The sequence below is a fragment of the Scylla paramamosain genome, chromosome 36, assembly GCF_035594125.1.
Source record: "Scylla paramamosain isolate STU-SP2022 chromosome 36, ASM3559412v1, whole genome shotgun sequence".
Lineage (NCBI taxonomy): Eukaryota > Metazoa > Arthropoda > Malacostraca > Decapoda > Portunidae > Scylla > Scylla paramamosain.
Window position 1 is genome coordinate 15,256,908 of NC_087186.1, and position 14,788 is coordinate 15,271,695.

General features: G+C 44.0%; 2 long non-coding RNA genes across 4 annotated transcripts in view; one reads left to right on the top strand and one right to left on the bottom strand.

Moving 5' to 3' along the window:
- LOC135091105 (uncharacterized) overlaps positions 1-1,204 on the top strand; it is a 5,185-nt gene extending 3,981 nt beyond the window's left edge. Inside the window, exon 2 of the long non-coding RNA XR_010262327.1 lies at positions 1-1,204. This exon is cut by the window's left edge and continues 25 nt beyond it. This is a non-coding gene — a long non-coding RNA (uncharacterized LOC135091105).
- Positions 1,081-14,337, bottom strand: LOC135091089 (uncharacterized). Of its 3 annotated transcripts, none has more exons than XR_010262278.1 (5): positions 14,323-14,337; positions 2,831-2,942; positions 2,221-2,319; positions 1,913-2,022; positions 1,081-1,419 (listed from the first exon to the last, which is right to left on the bottom strand). It is a non-coding gene; the product is annotated as an uncharacterized LOC135091089 (long non-coding RNA). The 3 variants fall into 3 exon arrangements; XR_010262276.1 differs by lacking the exon at positions 14,323-14,337 and adding an exon at positions 5,061-5,075; XR_010262277.1 differs by lacking the exon at positions 14,323-14,337 and adding an exon at positions 3,337-3,351.
- Positions 14,338-14,788: the final 451 nt, after the last annotated feature.

The following is a 14,788-nucleotide window of genomic DNA, read 5'->3' on the forward strand; positions in this document are numbered from 1 at the left end:
CAGAAGAACTTGTCCCTTGTTGAGTGGGGGAGGCTGCGGCATGGTAATGGCAAATGGCGAAGGCCAAATGGTTGTGAGATGTTCCGTGGACAGACTCGGCCACGAAGTGACCCAAAAACCTTTGTTTATTGGTCTCTTATCTGCCAGCGCTGCCTTCAGTCCCTCCGTGGACCGGGATTTCCGTGCCCTTGCCTCTCATGGCTCAACTTTCATCCTGCCTTCAGATTCTGAATTTCCCAGCGTCTCCGGTCTCATTCATTCTCCATCCCACTTGGTCCCCCAAGTGAGGTCCTTTCGCTATCCATTGAGTGGTGCAGCCGTGCTGCATTCCTTTATTATTGTAGAACCGTCATTTAGGATCATACCTTTATGTAGGTGGCTACACAGAGGTCCTTAACTGTCACGGAAGGACGGACCTACACCTTTCTAATGATGTCACAGGAGGAGGACCACAATATTGATGTACGTAGGTAGTTTGTTGTAGGGTATGACCTACGGACGGACCTACCTTCATGCAAAACTTTGCGTGAAACCACAGGGGTGGTGTGTGCAGTGTTTTGTAACAACGCAAGCGAAACCACAGGGGTAGTGTGTGTGTATATACGAGGGTATTGTGTATCGTATATATATACAGGGTATTGTGGAACTGTGGGCATGGTCCACACTAGCAGTTCGGAACATTTTTTTTAAGGGGGGAAGCGGAGTTGGAGGGGAGCGAACGCTGTATGTGAATAATCGGTTATGGGGTGAGTGGTGGGAAGGCGGACGTTTTTAATTACGGTGGAGAGGAAAGGAGGCGTGGAAGGGGCGTTGTAGTGTGGGGAAGGGGTTAAGTTTTGGATACTTTAAAATTAATCCCCGCCCTCCTACAAATTCTACCAACCAATCCTCCTCCCTCCTACCGAAATGACTTCTGCTAGCTGTAGAAACGCCGTTGCAGGTCTGCAGTTTTAATTAATGGTCTGCTCTACAAAGTTTAATATGGTAGCTTGTGAGGTTAACTGGAAACCTGTGACCATTCTCGCATGTCAGCTAGATGACATTTCCCACAAAACATCATACAGGATAGAAATATAAAAATTCATAATTGCAGGAAAAGTCCATAATTACAGGATTTTGATTAACAAATCACAGTTCACGGTACTTCGAAGAGGTTCCAGAGAAAGCCCTTCCCTTTCCTGGTAGAAAAATGTTTTTATTTAAAGGAGTCCTCTGAACTCTTCAAACATTGATGCTTGTTTACCACAACACGGCAGCCAAAAAGTCTAACACACATTGTTTCCACATGTATTGTCTGGATGGGATGAAGGTGGTGCAGTGTGTTGTAGCCGCCGCAAGTCCATTCGCCTGGATGGAAGGTAGGTAGGTACTGCAGTGATCTAGCCGCCTCACGTTCGTCTGCTGACTCACGTTCGTCTGCTGAAGTGAAGTCAACAGCTGTAAGACGAACCCTCTCATTGCATCTTAGAACCACGTATTAAAAACCACAACAGAATGTCATTAATTACTCCCGTATACCCTCGTCTTCCTAGGACAGTCATTTTCTACCAGCATAACCTTCAGTGCTATCCCAAACTCCCCCAAGATTTAAATTCCCTACCAGGTTTCCCCACACAAAATATCTACTAATCAACAAACCATTACCAAATCTCTTCACCTCAACCTCCTTTCATCAGCCTAGTTGTATTATCCTATTTGAACCACAGTCATCTCTTCCCTCCATCACACCTGACTAAACACACTGCATCACACACCTGACCAGCTACACAATTCTGCTCGTCACCTACCACTTCCCAATTTCCACACAAACCTTTCCCAAATCGTTGCCAAAGCCACAAAGCCTCACAGCCACTACTGAACTTCACCTCACCAAGCAGTGATCAAACCGCTTCAATCACACGACCAAACTCACAAGGTTCCGTACACCATTTCTGGAGCAACACATCTCTATTTGCAGTCCTGGATGTAGTGGACAGAGCGAGAACAAGTACCCGGGGGGCTGCTCGTGGCGGAGTCAGTGATCTGAAACCCCAGGAGATAAGTTTGCAGGAGATAAGTTTGCACAAGTTTAATTATACGAACATTCAGGCAAGACAATTTGATCATGTATCACCATCTGTTCAGAGCTTTAAAACTAGTGCTACTCAAACCGACACCGACTGTGAAAGCGTCAATCGTATTGTAAAAACCCCATTATACTTACCGTAATTGAATACTTACCGTAATTGAAGCCAACGCACCCTCATAGCTCACATCCTGGCAGTCACAACCATCCTGCTTTGACAATCCTAAGCGAGGTTGTCAGCTGTCACCACCAATCTGCAACCAAAACACGTGTCAAGTCATTACTGCTACTTTTAACAAGCTTTGGTGGAAATCAAAAGCCAAAAGACTAACATATTCGCGTGAATTTACGTGAGTGACAGCTCCCTTAAACAATTTTGGAAAAAAAAGCGCAAACTTCAGTTATAAACTTACGCAATTACTTTAACCCTAACCTAAAATCACACGAACCTACTTCCTACCACTACTGCAATCCAATAATCCATCCAGCCCCCCTCTCTTCCTATCAATTACTTTAACCCTAACCTAAAATTACACGAACCTACTTGCTACCACTACTGCAATCCAATAATCCATCCAGCCCTCCCTCCGTCTCCTCCTATCATGCGTAGAAAATCCCAACACGTAAAGTCCTTCAAACCCTCGTTTCTATCAAGAACTCCTGGCATTAACCGCATCAATTAAATCACTTCCTTGAGAACCCCATGCGAATCCTTTCCAACACCCTCCCACAAACCACCCAACACCAAGCCTTCTATAACCTTACCTCGCAACGCCCCTCTCCTCCTCCTCACCGCTGCCTCGCTGACTGCCACCGTACCTTCAGTCCCAGCTCTCCTCACGTCGGAGATTCATCTGCTTCGAAGCGTCGTGGACTCCTGAAGCAGAATGAAGCAGGTTTGTTTCTTGTTACATTTTTACAAGGACTGAAAAGAAGGTTGTTTTATTAATTTAATCTTTCCACTGTTGTTGTCCTAGCTTTGTTCGCACTTACTCGTAAAGCAATGTAAGGATATTTTTGCATGGACACACACACACACACACACACAGAGAAAGGGAGAATAAGAGGTGTAGGGGAATAAGAAGTGCAGGGAGAATATGAAGTGTAAGAAATAATTTGCATGCAGGGATATTTAATATTGTCCTTTCTTAGCAACATAACTATAAGAAACTAGTGTAAAGAAAAAAAAATGGTGGTGGTTAAGGGAAAATACTGTACTGTACAGCAAAGAAAGGGTTATGACACCAAGCAGACCGTAAGTTAATATGTACTTAATTTTTGCGTGACTGCTTGTGCCGAGTTCCTTCATGAATGGCGAAGACAAATACTCTTTTTTCTCCCTTCGGATGGAATTGTTCTGTACCATTCCACTGATATACGAGTCGTAAAAGGTGCTTCACATATTTTGAAGTCGAACGGGAAGGTTTGATTGGTCGTTATCCGATCATCCTTAGCAAATTGACTGAGCTACAGGATTACTGAAAGCAACGAGCAAACACTTATGATTCTAGATTCAACATTGAAATACGTATGCAGCTTCTTTATAGCACACACACACACACACACACACACACACACACACACACACACACACACACACACACACACACACACACACACACACACACACACACATCTGAATAAAAAATAATCCATAACTAATTTCATGAATAGCTAAAACCTCAACATAAAGAAATAAAAAATAAAAAAAATCGTTTCTAAAACATATGTGCGTAAAATATACATTAATTAGTCTAACATAATAATCAGAATATAATTTCATAGATTATCAAAATACATAGAACTTGCAAAGTTTTCATATTACAAATAAATAATAAACAATAATGGAATTAACGGTACAAAGAATGACTATTTCTGATGCCGTAACAACAACAACAACAACAACAACAACAATAATAATAATAATAATAATAATAATAATAATGATAATAATAATGTAATCAATAATAAATAGCTTAATAATAATAATAATAATAATAATAATAATAATAATAATAATAATAATAAATAATAATAGCTTCAATGCTGTAAAATAAATAAGTAAACAAACAAACAAACAAACAAACGAATAAATGAATAGATAAATAAATAAAATAAATACAACAGCTAAATGAACAACAATGGATTGATAATTTAATGACTTGGTTATTCGCTTGTTATCGTCACACATCGCTCGTGCCTTGTTGATGACGTCACACGCGTTGTTATCATCAGATCAGTCATTAACGGGGTGTCAGTCAGTCAGTCAATGCGTCAGTCAATTAATCAGAAAGTCGGTATGTTAGTTAGGCAATCAATCAATAATTAGGTCGATTAATAAATCAGTCGGTTAGTCAGTCTGTCAATCTGTCAGTCAGTCAGGCAGTGTGAGTCAGCCAGTCACTCAGACATGTCATTCAGTCAGTAGGAGTTGAAGCGCTAACTTCCTCATATATGCAACAAGAGCCAACCAGTTTCAGGAAGACAATTGGCCAACCAGTCATTAGTTAGTCAATAACATCAATAGAAATGTAAACATACGTCTCTGCTAAATCACTCAAGTAATCAATAAATTTCAATACGACAGTCAACCAGTTAGTTCGCTTAAGACAAAACAAGGACAGCTAGACAGCAGTCACCAGTTTCAACTTGACAAGAGTATTGAGACAGTCAGTGGACTAGTAACCCACAGCACAGTCACTTCATAAACCAGTCTGCCCTGTAGTGACTGGATACACCTACTCAGTCTGTACGCCAGTCAACTAGTTACTAGTCACTGGATTAGTCATGGAGCACTGATGCACACACACAATTAAGATGCACACACACACACACACACACACACACACACACACACACACACACACACACACACACGAAGATAGGATACAATTATAACTACTACTATTACTACTACTATTATAACAACAACTACTACTGCACACACACACACACACACACACACACACACACAAAGATCAGAATCAGAACACACCTACAAGTCCTGTTCTGCCGCCCGTCCGTCCCCTTCGCTCCTCCGCCGAAAATTAATGACTTGCCTCGTTTAGCACTAATAACGAGCTCTTAAATACCGTGGGTTTAGGCGGCTTGCAGTAATCACTGAGTCCCGCTGATTAAGTCGAGAAGGTTAGGGCAGGCAAGTAAGAGACTGAGACCTTCCCACTCCCTTCGACGTTTCTCATTTATCTTCGTTCAGCTTCAGTTTCGCAGGCCACGGGGGCAGTCCAGGCGCAAGGGGGAGGAGGAGTGTCCCTCTACATTCTCCGGGGCCTCAAACAGCCTACCTTCACTCCGGGATAGATTTCTGGCTAGGTATGGTAAGGCTGGCCCCGAATGTGTGTCTAGCGTGGCGACGCGGCGCTCTCAGTGAGGCTGCCGAGGCGGGTCTTAACCATCTGCAATGTGTCCATCACAAGCGATTATAACCACTAATCAGCAAGACTCAATGACTTAATTACCTTGCTTTACGAGCCCCCGTGCAGCCGCCTCCGCCGCCACCTGCCTGCCAGCGCCCACAGCCCGTCAGCCCGCCCACCAGCCCGCCAGGCCCTTCCCCCCTCCCCCTGCTGCAGCGCTCCCGTCAGGACCAGCGATGCCTGCCCTGCGCCCAGTGCAACCCTCGCTGCCTCACCACACGAAGGGCGTCTGGCAAATGGGTGATAAATACGAGGAGCGCCTTGTTGTTGCCGCCGCGGAGAAACACGCGAGAGCCACGGGTTGGCAGGCTGGCGGGGAATGTGTTGCTTGTGTTGTGTTGCTGCCTTCCCGGCGTGTGTTACGCGGCGACCACCCTGCAGCGGCACCCCTCCCGTGATGGCGGCTGCTGGGTGTTGCCGGGAGCCAGAGGACAGACGCGCCGCCCTAGACAGCCTGCATGCGCGGCGCACTAACAAGGCGGCCTAATCGGAGCACACTTGCCACCCGGGGTGTCGCCGCGCGCTCCCTCCGCGGAAACACACATTTACACTCGATAATCTGGCATTTATTTACCTCCAATGTCTTGTTTCGGCGCGGCGTGGGCCGCCAGACGCCCCGCGGCCACACGGGCCCCGCCACCACGGCCTCCGCGTCCCACTAATCTGCTAAGCACGAGGTAACTCACCCCGGAGCCTCACCTCAGCAGGCTAACCGCACGGCGGCGTCGTTAAAGTAACAGAGTCTGCGGTTGGACTAATTGAGTTAATATTATGCCCTCTGATTTCCTTCTCTCCCGCGTCCTTCCCTCCCTTGGGACCGCCGCGCTGTCCCTGCAGGCCGCGCCGCCGCCTCGCTCCTCCCTGCGTGTCACGGCTGCAATCCGACACACAGCTGTCATTCCGCGATTGGCGACTCTGTATATAATGAGGCGGAACTGATAAACATCGTGGAATTAGTTTTAGCAAGCACGGGGCTGGCGGCTTGGCGGAGGGGAAGGCAGGGAGGCAGGGAGGGAGGCGGGGGGAAGACAGGGAGTGATGCGTGGGTCGGCCGCCGCTACCCACTCATTACCCGTGACTTCGACAACTCATCCACGACCTCCAGGGGAACACACACTCCCTCCCAGATTATTTAGCTCACTCGGAGAAATATTATGATGGAGGGCTGGCCGGGAGTGAGGGGAGGGAAGAGGAGGTGGAGGAGCGGTGATGGAGAGCAGGTGGAGATGTAAGGTGGTGCTACCGTGGGAGGCGAGGCAGGAGGAGGAGAAAGAGGCGGAGGAAGAGGAGGAGGAGGAGGAGGAGGAGGAGGAGGAGGGGGAGGAGGAGGAGGAGGAGGAGGAGGAGGAGGAGGAGGAGGAGGAGGAGGAGGAGGAGGAGGAGGAGGAGATACATGACCTGCAAACATGGTAGAGAAAAAAAAAAAACATGCATGAGTAACCACAGACATTTCAATTCCATAAACAAGAGTGCTTCATATCACTGCCTGTTTTAACTTTGTCGAAATAAAAACAACAAATAAATAAAAAAAATAAATAAACAAATAAAAACACCTCACTCAACTCCCAACCTCCTCATTACCGCTGTGTACAAACCTTACCAACAGAACACTCGATCCCTTCCCTTCGCAGAAATAAGATTGCCAGAGACTCGTTACCAGAAACACCTTAGTTGCTTAATCCTTTGATTGCTATTCGGTACATCTTTCTTTAGTTGCTAATCACTCAGAGACATCTTCACTTGTTCTTCAATGTTTAAACTGGATAGAAGTTCCTAATATATTCTTTTTAATTCATTTCTTTCATGTAGATGCTTATAAGGATCTCCTGCATTGCTTCAGGTGATGTTATCTGTTTAATTTTTAAGGTAATTTTTTTTTAATTAACATGAAAGTCATAATTTGTCTGATTTTCTTTTTTTCTTCTTTTTTAAACTTTTATTTTCCTTTTTTTCTTCAAACTCGTTAAGTGTTTCGTATCGCAGTGAAGGGATTAATAGGAAAAAAAAAGAAAAAGAAGGAAATAAACAAATAACAACTCCATTCCATTCAATTTCTGGCCATTTCGATTGTTTTTTTTTTTTTGTTCTTTCTTCCTTAATACGAGTGTGAGAAAGTTGCTCCTAACACTTTTTAGCTGCTTCTTGCCCCACGAAAAAAGTGAAGCACGGTAGTAGTAGTAGTAGTAGTAGTAGTAGTAGTAGTAGTAGTAGTAACATACAAGAAATTCCAGAGAGAGAGAGAGAGAGAGAGAGAGAGAGAGAGAGAGAGAGAGAGAGAGAGAGAGAGAGAGAGAGAGAGAGAGAGAGAGAGAGAGAGAGAGAGAGAGAGAGATTTTTGTCTTATCTTGTCTCTGATCAAGAGTGAAGAAGCAACGACACACACACACACACACACACACACACACACACACACACACACACACACACACCACTACTCCAGTCTTTCGTTGCTCAGTCTTATATTTCATGCAGCGATTTCGGCCAATAATGACTCGCTACTTCTCTCTCTCTCTCTCTCTCTCTCTCTCTCTCTCTCTCTCTCTCTCTCTCTCTCTCTCTCTCTCTCTCTCTCTCTGTCTCACGCACCTCACCTGAGACCAAACAAATTAACTGAAAATGAAAACAACAAACACATCAATAAATACACACACAAAAAAGGAGAAAAACAAACAAACAAACACTTTAACAATTATCACGAGTTTGAAGGAAAAGGAAAATAAAAATGGAAAAAAAGAAGAGAAATAGAAGAAAAAAGAAAAAAAAAAGAAAATCTGACAAATTATGACTTTCATGTTAATTAAAAAGGACCATAAAAAAAAAATAAATGAAACAAGTAATCTGGGGACGAGGTGAGGGAAAAAAATAGAGAAATAAAGATAGAGAGAAAAAAAAAAGATAAAGGAATGAAATCCCCCCTCCCCACACACACACACACACGCACACACTTATTATACGACCGTCACGACTTTGAGGATTTATTCGTAAAAGAACAACGCCAGGTAATCGGGGACAATACCTGGCCTTAATTGGACAAGCTGAGAAAACCGAGATAAAATTGTTAGTGATGATTGTAAGAGAGAGAGAGAGAGAGAGAGAGAGAGAGAGAGAGAGAGAGAGAGAGAGAGAGAGAGAGAGAGAGAGAGAGAGAGAGAGAGAGAGAGAGAGAGAGAGAGAGAGAGAGAGAGAGATAATACCGACAGACAGACACCCAGATTGACTGCCACAAAGAAATAGAAACTGACATACAAACGAACAGACAAACAAGCAAACAAACTAACAAACAAACAAACAGAAACAAAAACACACAGACAAAATTCTTATCATGTCCTTTTAATCACTATAATCTTCCATTTTGTTCCTCTCTTTCCTTTTTCCTCTTATTTCTTTTATTTCCTCAATTGTAAATCATTAACCTCTTACACTTTTCCTCTCCTCTCGGATCCTTTTCATCTCCTTTCTCCTTCCCTCTTTCTTCTTTTCTTCTCTTTCCCTTTCCTCCCTGCTTTCTCTCTTTTTTTCTCTCTATTCCCTTCCTCCTGTCCACTCTTCCCTCTCTCCATCACCTTCTCTCCCCTCTCTGACCCTTTCCATCTCTTCTCACTTCTCTATCATCTTTTATCCTTTCACCCTTCTTCATCACCTTTTTCTCCTTTTTAACCTTCTTTACACACAAACTCCTCTCATCGTCAACCTCTGTCTACCTTTTCCGTCTCTCCTCGCTTCGCAACTTACATTTCTTTACACTGTCTCCCTTTTTCCCTATCAACATCATCTCTCTCTCTCTCTCTCTCTCTCTCTCTCTCTCTCTCTCTCTCTCTCTCTCTCTCTCTCTCTCTCTCTCTCTCTCTCTCTCTCTACCACCCCTCAGCCTGTCAGCGCCATCTCTGAGCCACAAGGGAGAGAGACACATAACGGCTTGCGTGACACTAAAACCAATTGTTTAGAATGACCTGCTGGAAAGACACTTAGGAGAGAGAGAGAGAGAGAGAGAGAGAGAGAGAGAGAGAGAGAGAGAGAGAGAGAGAGAGAGAGAGAGAGAGAGAGAGAGAGAGAGAGAGAGAGAGAGAGAGAGAGAGAGATTGGTTTGTTATTAACTTTTTTGTCTTTTTTCCTATCTGTCCGTCTATCTATCTATCTACTTGTCTGTCTGTCTCTCTGTCTACCTGTCTGTTTGCCTCTCTCTCTCTCTCTCTCTCTCTCTCTCTCTCTCTCTCTCTCTCTCTCTCTCTCTCTCTCTCTCTCTCTCTCTCTCTCTCTCTCTCTCTCTCTCTCTCTCCCCCTGAAACAATTACCTGCCGCCACCACCACCACCACCACCACACACAAAATAAAGATGTACCTCGTCCCAGAATCAATTAAGCCTCAGTGCGCCGGGAGATGACGAGTAGGGCGAGGATGAGGCGGTGACTTGCTTGAATAGGGGAGTGTGTGAGGCTGGGAGAGTGTGGAAGAGGATGGGAGGATGTTTATGGGGGGCTGGGAGGATGTGGAAGGGGCTGGAAGAATCTGTGAGAAGCTGGGAGAGTCTGTGAGTGAGAGGAACTGGAAGAGTGAAATGAGAGTGAATATATTGCTTGACTCTGGCGCGCGCGTGTGTGTGTGTGTGTGTGTGTGTGTGTGTGTGTGTGTGCCATCTACTTGCGCACGTTTTCTTTTTCTTTTTCTCCCATTTTCTTTTCCTCCTCCTCCTCCTCCTTCATCTACGTGTCATCGTCCCCTTTGGAGTACGACATTTTCTGCTACCGTAGGTCACTCCCTCCAGGACCCAGACCGAGACCCAGAGCAAAGTAGGAAAAAGATGTTATTTATCGCCAGGATTATCATGGCGGAGGGAAAAGTAAGCGTATCCTTTTGCGAGAAGTTTAATTTGTGCAGGAGGAGGAGGAGGAGTGTGAGCCGTGTGATGTTTATTGAAGTGGAATGAGAAGATAAGAAGAAAATGATAAATATACGAGGGAGGAAAGTGGAACGAAATGAGAGAGAGAGAGAGAGAGAGAGAGAGAGAGAGAGAGAGAGAGAGAGAGAGAGAGAGAGAGAGAGAGAGAGAGAGAGAGAGAGAGAGAGAGAGAATGATAACAGATAAATGATACATATAAAAACGATATTGATTCCTCATCGTTTTCTTAAAAGCAAGAAAAAAAATAGGTAAAAATAAATAAATAAATAAAACGCGTTAAGGAATCGAAAAAAAAAAATAATAACATCAACAACAACAAGAAAAGAAAATATCGTAAAGGAAATATCTTGAGGCAAATACATAACAATAGTTACCTAAAACGACAAGACAAACTAGAAACAATAAAAAAATGAATTAAAAAGAAAAAGAAAAGAAAAGATAAAATTAAGAAATCAAAAGTGACATCAAAGAGAAGCATTTTAATTTACACGACTTTGTTTCAGTTTCCTTTTCTTTTTTTTTTTATTAGTATTTTTTTCCTTTAATGTATTCAGTGAGGCGGGCATTGTTCGGTGGTGAAGGCCGCGGGTGAGCGATGCGGTGCGGGAGTGAACGAAGCACAGAGGGAAGGCAAGGCTATTGTGACAAGCTGAGGTTAGATCACACGACAAAAGGTAAATAGAGAACACACACACACACACACACACACACACACACACACACACACACACACACACACACACACACACACACACACACACACACACACACACACACACACACGAATAATATTAAGTTTAAAAATAGATATATAAATAGTTAATTGATTTTTTTCTCTTTTTGACGGATTAATATTACATTTTGATTTTTATTTTCATCACGTCTTAAATGAAAAGAAAATCTTTGTTGATTTTTGTGCTCATATAAATTCTATTATTATTATTATTATTATTATTATTATTATTACTATTATTATTATTATTATTATTATTATTATTATTATTATTATTATTTATTATTGTTATTGTTGTTGTTGTTGTTGTTGTTGTTGTTGGTGTTGCTGCTGCTGCTGCTCCTACTACTACTACTGCTGTTACTACTACTACTACTGCTACTACTACTACTACTACTACTACTACTATTATTATTATTATTATCCCTATTCTAACTTCTGAAGAAAGAGAAATTGCTTACGTAGAAGAAGAAGAAGAAGAACAACAACAACAACAACAACAACAACAACAACAACAACAACAACAACAACAACAACAACAACAACAACAACAACAACAACAGCAGCAACAACAACAACAACAACAACAACAACTCACGACCTTGGCCTCTCATTTGCCTGTCTTCCCTCCACAGTGACCTCACAGACACACAGCGTTAACTCACCTCAAACAATCTCAATTACTGAATGAATGTAATAAGAAGAATTTGTAATACGGAGAGTTTGAGACCAGCCCTGCAATCTCCCACCCTCCCACTCTCCTCTCTCTCTCTCTCTCAGGTGGCAGTAGTGTTTATCAATAGCTGTGTCTCTTACCCGCGGGAGAAACCCTAGCATTAAGACCCGCGGCAGCTCTCAGGCACCAGCACAGCGGCACCTCTCCTGTGATCTACTTGCCCCGCCACGGATATCCACGCGAAAAAAAGAACAAAAAACGAGAGACACAGACTTGGGACGCGGGTGGGGGTGGGGAGAGGGGGAGGAAAAAACCCCTCACCTTGGAGCAGTATTATTAAATTCGCCACGCAGCCCAATTACGGCTGGAGTCCAACTTATGAGGATGGTCACCCTCTTCTTCCGTTTGGATAAAAATGGCCCACACTGCGTTATGTCTGGAGGCACCGTGCGGCCGGCTGCCTGTCCATCTTGCTACCTCACCCCGCCTCGACTTGCCTCCCCGCGCCGCGCCTCAGATCAGATGATGTTTCGAGGTTTAGTCTTTGCAACGGCGCGCCTTTATCCTTTGTGTGTGTGTGTGTGTGTGTGTGTGTGTGTGTGTGTGTGTGTGTGTGTGTGTGTGTGTGTGTGTGTGTGTGTGTGTGTGTGTGTGTGTGTGTGTTTTCCTATAGATTTCCTTTTCATTAATCTCTCTTTTTCCGTCTCACATCTCATTTCCTTTCCTTCCCTCGCATCGCCTCTCCTCTCCTCTCCTCGCCTCATCCTCCACCCATGACGCACCGAGGTATTTAGATGAGCTGCACTTCTCTCAGCACCATTACCAGTCTTGCTCGGGCGTCAGTGAGCGGCGGTGGCGGTGGTGGTGTTGTGGGACGCTGTAACACCCCTCGTGAGATAAGACATTCTCTCTCGACCTTGTGTTAAAAAGTTTTAGGGATCTTCATACGAACTGTTTCCTAAGGCCGCAAGAATTATTGGTTGTGTTCTCATGCGTGTCTTTCTCACTGAAGATGCAGAATATTCGTCAAACTATTGCTAAAATTATATTAAAAAATAAATAAATAAATAAAAATAAAATAACAATAATAATAATAAAAAATACATCCCAGTAATTTCCAACTCGAGTCTTACAATCATAAAGATACACTTGAAAACCCCAGTCATTTCTAACTAGAACTTCAAAATTATAAAATACAGATGGAAACTCCAATAACTTCCACCAGAACCTTGGAATAATAATAATAATAATAATAAAACTCACTAGAAAACCCGTAATAAGTAACTAGATTTAAAATAACAAAACACACTTAAAAATCCAATAATTTTCAAGTAGAGCCTTTAAAACCACAACAACACACTTGAAAACCCCCCCAATAACTTCCACCGGTGCCTGTTAGCTGTCGGGATAAGACGCTGCAATGTTTGAGAAGGCGGTAGAAGACTCCCTCAGTTCAGCCGCGTCTTGCGATAGCCAGGCGCTAAGTAGAGAGTTCAAACACAGCGGTGGAGTGATTCAGGATAATTTGCGGCCCACAAACGATTTACAGAGGAGTGGCCGGCCCGTCCTAACCTTCTCCCCTCCCTCCTTCCTTCTCCAGTCCACGTGAGGAAAGAAACACGGGATGGAATGGAAAGAAGATTTGTAAACACATACACACACACACCACACACACAAACACACACACACACAAACACACACACACACACACGGACAAGTGACACAGGTAACTAATTACTCATGTTCGCCAGGTGTTTCACGGTTCATTATTTGACGGAGCCGCAAGTGATGGTGATGATGTTGATGGTGGTGATGGTGGTGGTGGTTGACTGGAACTGGGACGATAATTCTCTAGCATTTCTCCATCCTCCCATTTTCTATGAACTAAATCTGCAGTTCGTTTTCTTTGTATATCTCGCCTGACGTATGTATTATTAACCTCGACTGTAGTAGTGCAACCCATTTCTCTCTCTCTCTCTCTCTCTCTCTCTCTCTCTCTCTCTCTCTCTCTCTCTCTCTCTCTCTCTCTCTCTCTCTCTCTCTCTAAATGACGTTCTCTTAGGTCACATAAATCGCCAAATAAAGACTGGGTTCACTGATATGCAACAAATCTACCATGACAGACTTGAGGACCCGCGCACAGCTCACCACTCACTCTTCCTCCTCGCCCTGCTCTTCCTCCTCCTCCTCCTCCTCCTCTCACCTCGCGCTACGCATCCGAACGCTAGCGAGGAAGCCACCAACCACGCCGCCCTCGCCTCGCCTTCACTGGAAAACTAATTTAACAGGAATTTTACACTCTGATAAAATTTCCCCGTCAGTAATTGCCAAGGAGCGCAGGAAAGGTCTCAATAAATTCCCCACGAGGCGGCGAGGGGCGCGAGAAAGGGGGTAAGGGGGACATTCCTAGCATTTCCTATACCTGTGTCGGGATACAGGTGAGCTAACGTCTTCATTGCTCCCGTGTCCAAGCCCTCCCTCACCTGCCCATCTCACCTGTCCAAAGATATGTACCTGTATCTCTCGGTTCCTCTTCCATACTTCGTCAGCGTCGCCTGCAGGTAAAGAATGGTGGTTGCTTATACTTTTCGTGGGGGTGTGGGGGAGGTGCGTGGCGGGCTGGGGGAGTGAGACAGGTGGATGAAGTCAAGTCAGGGAGGATCGAGACGAGGGGAGAACGGACGTATCTCACTCTGGCTGCCTGATTTGTTACGCCTCGTCCGAACTCCGTCTCTCAGCCTTGACTTTACCTTCGTGCAGTGAAAGTTAACATACCTACCCACCTACCTGAATACCTAACTGCCTACCTAGATACATACACACATACATACATACAAATAACAAATACTCACACATACAAGTCAGTTTCTATTTGTTTATGCTGACACCAACGTACTTCATGGTCAAGCGCATCTTTTGTCTTCACGTTCATAGCTCCCACAGAAGAATACCCGCACACTTTTAATTAACGTTAAGTCCA